Source organism: Pleurodeles waltl, chromosome 1_2, assembly GCF_031143425.1.
Source record: "Pleurodeles waltl isolate 20211129_DDA chromosome 1_2, aPleWal1.hap1.20221129, whole genome shotgun sequence".
NCBI classification, from domain to species: domain Eukaryota; kingdom Metazoa; phylum Chordata; class Amphibia; order Caudata; family Salamandridae; genus Pleurodeles; species Pleurodeles waltl.
This window is the reverse complement of record NC_090437.1, coordinates 363,416,821-363,427,392: the sequence shown is the minus strand read 5'-3', so window position 1 is coordinate 363,427,392 and position 10,572 is coordinate 363,416,821. Positions and strand designations below refer to the sequence as shown.

Genomic DNA, 10,572 nt, shown 5'->3' with positions numbered 1-10,572 from the left:
AAAAAGAAAAACAAAACAGAAAGTGGCCACACAGATGGGCCTGACTAACCGAGGAGTTGCCTGACCAACTATTATCAAAGCTATGCAACCTTATTCACAAATTCAGTTTTTACCATGTGACTAAATAACAATTCAGTTTTATGTACACAGGTGCTGGATGGAAACCGGTTCTTCGTATAAGAAAAGCTAATGTATGTTAACCTGAAAATTTTGCACCACACTCCACAGCCTGCAGAAGAAAATTTCGTGCTACGTGTTACAGTAGCAGTTTTTGAATATACTGAAAAAGGATGGAAACATTGGTAGTCCCATTACAAGAGCGTGTTTCCTTTGGAACTGAAGTAGAAAACAAGGAACAGGCTCAGAAGGAGGGGTGTGGGGATGGTTATTCAGTTTTACAATTGAGACTGGACTAAATCGTTACCTTTATTGAGGTCCCCCCATCAAAGTCAAAAACAGCAAGCAGAAACCTCAAAAGGCAACATCTCATGAGTCAGCACACATTTGTCCAAAGGAAGCAAACGGAATCTTTATCAAGAACGTCTGAAGAATTCTCTTGAAATTTACCGCCTCTCAACTTGCACTTCATGTATGATGGAAAATAATAGCCTTCCAATAGTCTGCCCAAGTATCTTTAGCACAAAAAATATATAACAACAAATAAGCAATCTAAACAAGACATTTAACAGGCTTTGATTGGCCATCGAGAGAAGCAATGACAGCCATCAGTAAATGACCACTGGCATCATTCCACCACTTGAGTAGTCTTTTTATCAAAATAAAAAATATATATACAAGAAAAGATAAGCATTTAAAGCCCAAATGTCAAGTCAAAGCCAAGTCATCATTTCCCCTCCGATATTTTTTTTTTATATATATAAAACCCCCATCTGTTGCTCAATGTGGCTTCTTAATCTTCAGCCGATGGGGGCTCTTCTTCTGAGCCTTCCTCTTCGTCTCCGGATTTCTCCGCTGGAGGGTCGACAGATTTCTTTTTTTCTAAGGGGCTCACAGCTTTCTTCTTGTGGGCTTTCTGGTTCTTCATCTTCTTCTTCTTCCTCTTCATCCTCTGGTTTATCCTCCTCTTCATCTTTTGGATGAGGAGACTTCTCTTTTGCAGCCCTGGGAGCAGGAGCTGGACGTGCTTTCACTTTGCTTTTCACTGGACTGGGTGTCACAGTGGCTTTTATCCGAGGTTTCGGCAACTTCTTCTCCTTCCGCTCTTGTTTAGGCCACCTAACCACTTTCTTACTCCTCTTCTTGGATCCCCCGTAATCACTGTCATCATCATCCTCAATCATGAAGTCATCATCATTGCCAGACTCCTTGTCCAGGAACTGGGCTTCATCTTCATCTTTCTTCTCTTCACTTCCTGCATCATCAATTAGCATCTCCCGCTGCTTGGATACTGCTTTGGAAGCAGCGTGACGCTGCTGGCGCACTATTTTCCGGTCCGTATTCTCATTGCTGTCTTCTGTGTCAGCCTTTTTCTTAGTCTTGGAGACCGGTTTCTTTACTTTTTCAGGATTAACTTTCTTTTCTTTTGTTTTAACCTTCTTGGGGCTTTCATAGTCGCTGTCACCTTTCCATCACCTGCCAAGTCTTCCTCATCACTGCCAAATCATCTGCTGAGTCATCGTCTTCCTCCTTAGACTTCAAATCTTTTTCCTCAGTCTCCGACCCTTCACTTTCCTCCTTTGCGTTCTTAATGGGCCGCTTCTTAATTTTAGAATCCCGGGTGGATGCTCTGACCTTCTTGGCAGGTGGTGCAGTGTCCTCATCATCAGAATCCTAGTACATCGAGTAATCAACCACCTTCCTGTTCCTGACGGGCCTTGCCATGGCGCACGCTGGTTTCACGGTGGCTGGGGAGCTGCAAGTCCCTGCACGATCGGTTGGACGCTAATCAAGTCTCTGAGATTACCAGTAAGACGGTGGGTCCTAAGATGGTCTAGTTTTCAGTAGATTGCTGCTGAACTTTTCTGACACACATACATGAGCCACATTCCTGCATCAGAAAGAAGACTGCACATTTGACTATGAAATATTTTCACTGGGACCTCTACTCACATAGAACATTTTGACCTTTGTGGATAGTTTGTGATTTAAAATAAAGCAATGGTCAGAAGAATTGCATTTTAGAACCTTGCACACCCCTACTTAGTTGTCCTCTCAACAGTGGCCTACAGTAAGACCAAAGATGGGTCCAGTATGTGACCGACCCTGTGATCAACCCCAATTCATGAGGACTCTATTTCAATGGGTGTTCACTTCCCAACATGTACAGAAAAAAGCATACTCTAGAATTGTCACAGTTGACCCCTTGATTGGCATTGTTAACTGAGTGAGGTCCTGTGCTGAATGAACCAACAGCATCCCACTGGGATTTTCTGCATCTCTCCTCTACAGGCTTTGCTGTTTCATGAGGCTGTGCCCCATATGATTCTAGACTTACCCTGACACCTCCAGACCCAATATGGACCAAGCATCTGAGTGCAACAAATATATCTACTTCACTAAAGTTCATCCACCTCAGCACCTTCCTGGAAATATTTGGGGTGATCCATCAAGTGGGGGCAGAGAAAAAAGGGAGTGTCACAAAATGTAACAACCCCATTCATTTTCCACAGACTTCTTTAAAATAGGCTACAGCAAAAACTGCTAGACAAAATTACACCAAAGGAAGGTAGAACCTCCACAAGTTGTGCTTTTTGTGATTTGGTGCAAAACTATTCAGATGTTTTTGAGTAATTAAAGGTCCAAAATAAATATATATGTTGGCAGTTGAGATTCTCCAAGACTTTCACAGGAGCTCCAGTTTAAAAATAGAGCCTTATGAGGGGGAGCTATATTTTGCCTTGGGCCATCCTGCTCCTGCAGGAGTAAGACTCAAGTGAGAGAAAGCACTCTGATTGGCTGTCAGCAACATGAGAAAAATGTTGCTGGCAGCTATTACAGGACTCAGGGACTTAGGGCCAGATGTACAAAACGTTTTGCGTGGCGCAAACAGCACAATTCGCTATATGCGCCATGCAAAACGCGCATCGCGATGCTCATTCCCATTTTGCGAGTCGGTAACTTGGTTACCGACTCGCAAAATGGGAATGCGACTCGCAAATAGGAAGGGGTGTTCCCCTTCTTATTTGAGATCCGCATCGCGATGCAGAATTGCTTTGTGACCGGGAACGCGGTCGCAAAGCAATTCGCAGTTAGCACCCCTTTGTGAATGGCTCTGAAAAAATTAAACCAAATGGTTTAATTTTCTCGAGTGTATTGCAACTCGTTTTCCTTTATGGAAAACGAGCTGCAATACAAAAAACTAAAACTGCTTTATTAACAAAGCAGTCACAGACATGGTGGTCTGCTGTCTCCAGCAGGCCACCATCCCTGTGAGTGCAGGGAATTGCAAGGGGGTCGCCAATTGCGACCCACCTCATTAATATTAATGAGGTTGGTCTTTGTGACCCCCTTGCGATTTGCAGATGGTGTCAGGGACACCATCCTGCATATGGGTTTGCGACTCGCAATTTGCGAGTCACAAACCCAATCATACTTACATCTGGCCCCAAGTCAACTGTACTAAAGTTCTGAAAGAAAAAAGATGTATGGGGCAGGGTAAGGAAACCTTGACTCTGCTAGGCCCCATAGAGGGCACCCAGAGGGAGCCCCCTCTTCCCCAAGGCTGAAAAAACCCATAAGAGCCTACCCCACAGCATATTTCTTTGAGGGAGGGTAGACACACAACGCTGGCGCCATCAGTGATGTCATAAATGATGTCATGGAACATGTCATGCGTGATGTCATATGTGATGTCATAAGCAGTGCATGGCGGGGGTGCAAGTTATAGTTAGCGCTGGTGAATATCTGTCTTTTTTTAGTTGAAAATGTTAAACATGTTAATGTTGTCACTGACCAATTCATCTAACTACACCATTACTTTAACTTATTTTTTTTCAGTAAAAATAAATATATATATATATATGTATATATATACACACACAGATTGATAGGTGGTGTAGACACTAGGTAGCTATAGTTAGGACCTAGTTTTTATAGAGAAAAGGCTTTTTTTGGAAATAACTTTGGCGCCGCTTCGCAAAACTTTCTCGCTCACATCAGCTGCTGTCTGGAAAGTTTCAGGGTGATCCATGTAGCAGGGTCGAGAAAGAAGGCGAGTCCCATGACATGTTTTCTCCCAATTATTTTTCCATAGGGATTTTGACCAGCGATAGTGCCAAAACCACTGGACGGAATTACACCAGCTTTGGCAGAAATGTAGCTCTTGGTCCAGAAAGAACCCTTTTTGTTATTTGGTGTAAATCTGTTCAGTAGTTTTTGAGACATTTAAGGAAATCCAAATTTGTATATGTATAGGGATACATAGGGACCCCCCACAGGGCTAAAAAGCATTTTTTTTAAAAGATTTACGGTGGAGGTCATGGTGGATCTACGGATCTGCTGTAAAGTTAAAAAAAAACAAAGCACAGGCTCCTGTGGTTTGTCTTTTTTAAGCCCCCGGGTGGACCAAGTCCTGGGAGCATTTTTATGATAATTCAGGGGGACTGTGAGGCCCTCCTGCAGCCCCAGGGGACTACCACCTACCCGGGGCATCAAACAACATTAATGCAGGGGGCTGTGTGGCTCCCCTGCAGCTGCGGGGACCATCACCTCCCTGGGGCTATATTTAATTTATACACAGGGGCACCCAATCCCCCTGCAGCCCTGGGGACCAACACCTCCTTAGACCTATAAAAATGAAGTGAAGGGGGTATTTTCTGATCTCCATAGTCTCGGGGATCACCACATCTCGGGTCTTCTTCCATGTTGGAAGGAGGCTGTGTGGCCCCCTCAAGGAGCCACTGATGGCCCTGGGGATCAACAAGCCACAGGCCGGCTCTTGTTTTGTACCGGGCTGCCCGCTCCTGGGACACAGCTCTTTTCTGTGGCTTGGCTACAGCTTGGCATTTTTAAAGCTCCCACTTGCTGAAAGCACCATGTTTGCTTTCGCTTGGTGGGAGCTGTCACAACTCCCACCAAGCAAAATAAAACAGCTACCTCATGAGGGTGGGCACCACAGGAGGTAGCATGAGCCAACCCTGGAGGGGGTAGTGGTCCCCAGGGCCATATATGGCCATGTGGTCCGCCTCCTTTGATAGTCATGGGCAGGGCTCCGGGAAGGTGGTAGACCCCAGAGCCACAAATGGCCAAGGAAGGGGGTCGCTCAGCCCCCCTCCTTCTATTTAAAATAGCCCCAGGAGTCCATGGGACACCTGATAAATAGGTAAAATATGTAAAATTGCCCTGGGGAAGAGGTGGTCCCCAGGTGGTCCCCAGGGCCTGGGGGGGTCCATGCAGCCCCTGCAATTTTCGATTAATTTAGCCATACGGAGGTGGTGATCCCCTGGGCGGGGGCTTGCAAGGAACCCCTATATTTATTTTTCATTTATTACCTCAGGGATGTTGTGGTCCCCAAGGTCTGGGGGCGCGCACAGCCACCCACATCTTTCCTCATTTATCACTCTGGAAGGTGGTGCCCCAGAGACTGGGGAGGGGTCCGTGCAGCCCATCTACATTTATTTCACACATTGCCCCTAGAGTTGGTGGTCCCCGGGTTTTTTCAAAGGCCTAGCGCTGGGAGCATCATGACCCCTCTCCTTCATAATTATGCAATGCTCCCAGGACCTGGCCCACCCGGGGACAATAATAAAAGCAAGTGCGGTCACCTGCACTCATGTTTTTTTTATTCACTTTAAAATTTGCGAATCTGGACCAAGGCTAGGGTGTTAGGGTAACGGTACCATGCCCACTTTTCTCTTTTTTTAAAGACCTTCTGGGACCCGGCTATAGCTGAGTCCCAAAATGGCTGCCAATACTTCTTGGTTGAAATATTGACAACCAATAAAATCTCTGCACGAGATCGGGAGTATTCACTAAGTCGTTGCAAATTCAGATTTCCTTGAATTTCTCTTAAATTACTGAATGGATTTACACCAAATAAGAAAGAGAGTGATTTGGTGTAATTCCGTTGAGTGGTTTGAGGTGCAGGTGTATCTTAAGAGTTTAATGAGAATTAAAATGAGAAGTGCATTTTTTTTACCCCTCCTCCCCTTTTCTTCACCTGCATTTGACAGACTACTCATAAACCTTCCATGCACAACAAGACCCTAGAGGGCACTTTTTTTGGACAATTTCATGAAGTTCATCAAATGGTGTCCAAGATATAGGCACTTTCTCTGTGGAACCTAGGTCCTAACTATAACTACCTGTTAGGTTTCTGAATTTATGGATAATACCATAGAATTTCAGCTGTTATAGTTAGTTGTTTCAAGTAACTATAACTCGTGCCCTAATGCAACTATAACTTGTGTCTCCGCCATGCACAGTTTTTTCACTAATAACTTTATTGCCAATGTTGCAGTAATAATATCAATGATGCCATAAAAGATGTCATCAATTATGTAATATGTGGGGTAATGAGCTGTAGGTAGGTAGCCAGTAGTAGTTAGGACATACTTTCCATTGGAAAAGCTTTTTTTGTTTTACCAATAACTTTGGTGCCATTTAACGATTCTTCACAAAATCTTTAAAACTTGTACCATACCCAGATCAGCTGCTGTCTTAAAAGCTCTGGGGTGATTTGTCAAGTGGTGGGCGAGAAAAAGGGGGGGTTCAAAAAGCTTTTCCCCGTGCAATGTCCATACGGATTTTTAGATGTGACTGCATCCCGAACCGCTGGACATTACTACACCAAATTTGCAGAAAGGTGACTCTTGGTACAGAAAGTGCTCTTTTTGTGATTTTGTGTAAATCCGTTCAGTAATTTTTGAGATATTTAAGGGAAAAAAACATATATATGGGGATGTGGTTCCCCCGTGGATCTACTTGTCCAAGCAAGGCCCTGCTTGGCTGGCCACAACCTGAGAGAAAAGTTGTGTCTGCCATTTTATGTATCAGGAAGCAATCCTTGGGGCTCAATGTGAGCTTCAATTTATATGCAGAGATTCCCTGACCCCATGGTTGTGTTGCATAGGTATGATGGAGAATAAATGACCTACAAATGTGTGAGATCACAGATCTGTTGTGGATTTACATAGGCAGCTGCGCTGAGCCTTGTGACAGATCCACACATCCTGTCATGGATTAAATAAATATATTTACACTCACACACACCCTGACAGACCCACACAGACATTTGCACACCCACTCACAGATCCACACAGACACTCACACACCCACTCACAGAACCACAGAGTCACTCTGAGTCTTACTCACAGACACTCAGACACCCACTCACAGACCCACAAAGACACTCTCAGGCCCCCTCAGAAGCCCTCAGAGATACTCTCATACCCACTCAGAGACAACACAGAAACACACACACTCACAGACCCACACAGATACTTTCAGACCCATTCATACATAGGCCCACACAGATACTTACACACCCACTCACAGACCCATAAGTACACATTCAGACCCACCAAAGATCCACACACACATACACACACCCAATCACAAACCCACATAAACACTCACACACCCACTCACAGACAACACAGAAACTCACACACCCACACAAACACTTTCAGACCTATTCATAGACCCACACAGACACTCACACACCCACTCACAGGCCCACATGTACACACACACAATCACAAACCCACATAGACGCTCACACCCACTAAGAGACCCACAGAGACAGTCTTAGACCCACTGTAGGAAAGTACCATCTTGCCTGGCATGTTACCCCCATTTTTCACTGTATATATGTTGTTTTAGTTGTATGTGTCACTGGGACCCTGGTAACACAGGGCCCCAGTGCTCATAAGTGTGCCTGAATGTGTTACCTGTGTAGTGACTAACTGTCTCACTGAGGCTCTGCTAATCAGAACCTCAGTGGTTATGCTCTCTCATTTCTTTCCAAATTGTCACTAACAGGCTAGTGACCAATTTTACCAATTTACATTGGCTTACTGGAACACCCTTATAATTCCCTAGTATATGGTACTGAGGTACCCAGGGTATTGGGGTTCCAGGAGATCCCTATGGGCTGCAGCATTTCTTTTGCCACCCATAGGGAGCTCTGACAATTCTTACACAGGCCTGCCACTGCAGCCTGAGTGAAATAACGTCCACGTTATTTCACAGCCATTTTACACTGCACTTAAGTAACTTATAAGTCACCTATATGTCTAACCTTTACCTGGTAAAGGTTAGGTGCAAAGTTACTTAGTGTGAGGGCACCCTGGCACTAGCCAAGGTGCCCCCACATTGTTCAGGGCCGATTCCCCGGACTTTGTGAGTGCGGGGACACCATTACACGCGTGCACTACATATAAGTCACTACCTATATGTAGCTTCACAATGGTAACTCCGAATATGGCCAGGTAACATGTCTATGATCATGGAATTGCCCCCTCTATACCATCCTGGCATAGTTGGCACAATCCCATGATCCCAGTGGTCTGTAGCACAGACCCTGGTACTCCCAAACTGCCCTTCCTGGGGTTTCACTGCAGCTGCTGCTGCTGCCAACCCCTCAGACAGGCAGCTGCCCTCCTGGGGTCCAGCCAGGCCTGGCCCAGGATGGCAGAACAAAGGACTTCCTCTGAGAGAGGGTGTTACACCCTCTCCCTTTGGAAAATGGTGTGAAGGCAGGGGAGGAGTAGCCTCCACCAGCCTCTGGAAATGCTTTCTTGGGCACAGATGTGCCCAATTCTGCATAAGCCAGTCTACACCGGTTCAGGGGACCCCTTAGCCCTGCTCTGGTGCAAAACTGGACAAAGGAAAGGGGAGTGACCACTCCCCTGACCTGCACCTCCCCTGGGAGGTGTCCAGAGCTCCTCCAGTGTGCTCCAGACCTCTGCCATCTTGGAAACAGAGGTGCTGCTGGCACACTGGACTGCTCTGAGTGGCCAGTGCCACCAGGTGCCGTCAGAGACTCCTTCTGATAGGCTCCTTCAGGTGTTAGTAGCCTATCCTCTCTCCTAGGTAGCCAAACCCTCTTTTCTGGCCATTTAGGGTCTCTGTCTCTGGGGAAACTTTAGATAACGAATGCAAGAGCTCATCCGAGTTCCTCTGCATCTCTCTCTTCACCTTCTGCCAAGGAATCGACTGCTGACCGCGCTGGAAGCCTGCAAAACTGCAACATAGTAGCAAAGACGACTACTGCAACTCTGTAATGCTGATCCTGCCGCCTTCTCGACTGTTTTCCTGGTGGTGCATGCTGTGGGGGTAGTCTGCCTCCTCTCTGCACTAGAAGCTCCGAAGAAATCTCCCGTGGGTCGACGGAATCTTCCCCTGCAACCGCAGGCACCAAAAAGCTGCATTACCGGTCCCTTGGGTCTCCTCTCAGCACAACGAGCGAGGTCCCTCGAAACCAGGAACTCTGTCCAAGTGACCCCCACAGTCCAGTGACTCTTCAGTCCAAGTTTGGTGGAGGTAAGTCCTTGCCTCACCTCGCTAGACTGCATTGCTGGTAACCGCGACTTTTGCAGCTACTCCGGCCCCTGTGCACTTCCGGTGGAAATCCTTTGTGCACAGCCAAGCCTGGGTCCACGGCACTCTAACCTGCATTGCACGACTTTCTAAGTTGGTCTCCGGCGACGTGGGACTCCTTTGTGTAACTTCGGGTGAGCACCGTTTCATGCATCCTCGTAGTGCCTGTTTCTGGCACTTCTCCGGGTGCTACCTGCTGCTAAGAGGGTTCCTTGTCTTGCTCGACGTTCCCTCTACCTCCTGGTCCAATTTGCGATCTCCTGGTCCCTCCTGGGCCACAGCAGCATCCAAAAACGCTAACTGCACAATTTGCAGCTAGCAAGGCTTGTTGGCATTCTTTCGGCGGGAAAACACTTTTGCACATCTCTCCACGGCAAGAGGGATCAGTCCACCAAAGGGGAAGTCTCTAGCCCTTTTTGTTCCTGCAGAAACTTCAGCTTCTTCTGTCCAGTAGAAGCTTCTTTGCACCCACAGCTGGCATTTCCTGGGCATCTGCCCATCTCCGACTTGCTTGTGACTTTTGGACTTGGTCCCCTTGTTCCACAGGTACCCAAGATTGGAAATCCATCGTTGTTGCATTGTTGGTTTGTGTCTTTCCTGCATTATTCCTCTAACACGACTTCTTTGTCCTTAGGGGAACTTTAGTGCACTTTGCACTCACTTTTCAGGGTCTTGGGGAGGGTTATTTTTCTAACTCTCACTATTTTCTAATAGTCCCAGCGACCCTCTACAAGGTCACATAGGTTTGGGGTCCATTCGTGGTTCGCATTCCACTTTTGGAGTATATGGTTTGTGTTGCCCCTATCCTTAGGTGTCCCCATTGCATCCTATTGTAACTATACATTGTTTGCACTGTTTTCTAAGACTATACTGCATATTTTTGCTATTGTGTATATATATCTTGTGTATATTTCCTATCCTCTCACTGAGGGTACACTCTGAGATACTTTGGCACATTGTCATAAAAATAAAGTACCTTTATTTTTAGTATAACTGTGTATTGTGTTTTCTTATGATATTGTGCATATGACACTAAGTGGTACTGTAGTAGCTTCACACGTCTCCTAGTTC

At 46.1% G+C, this 10,572-nt stretch overlaps 1 pseudogene; it reads right to left on the bottom strand.

Annotated features, from left to right (window-relative positions):
• Window positions 1-872: 872 nt before the first annotated feature.
• LOC138295568 (nuclear ubiquitous casein and cyclin-dependent kinase substrate 1-like) lies at window positions 873-1,937 on the bottom strand (annotated as a pseudogene).
• Between the last annotated feature and the right edge of the window lie 8,635 nt (window positions 1,938-10,572).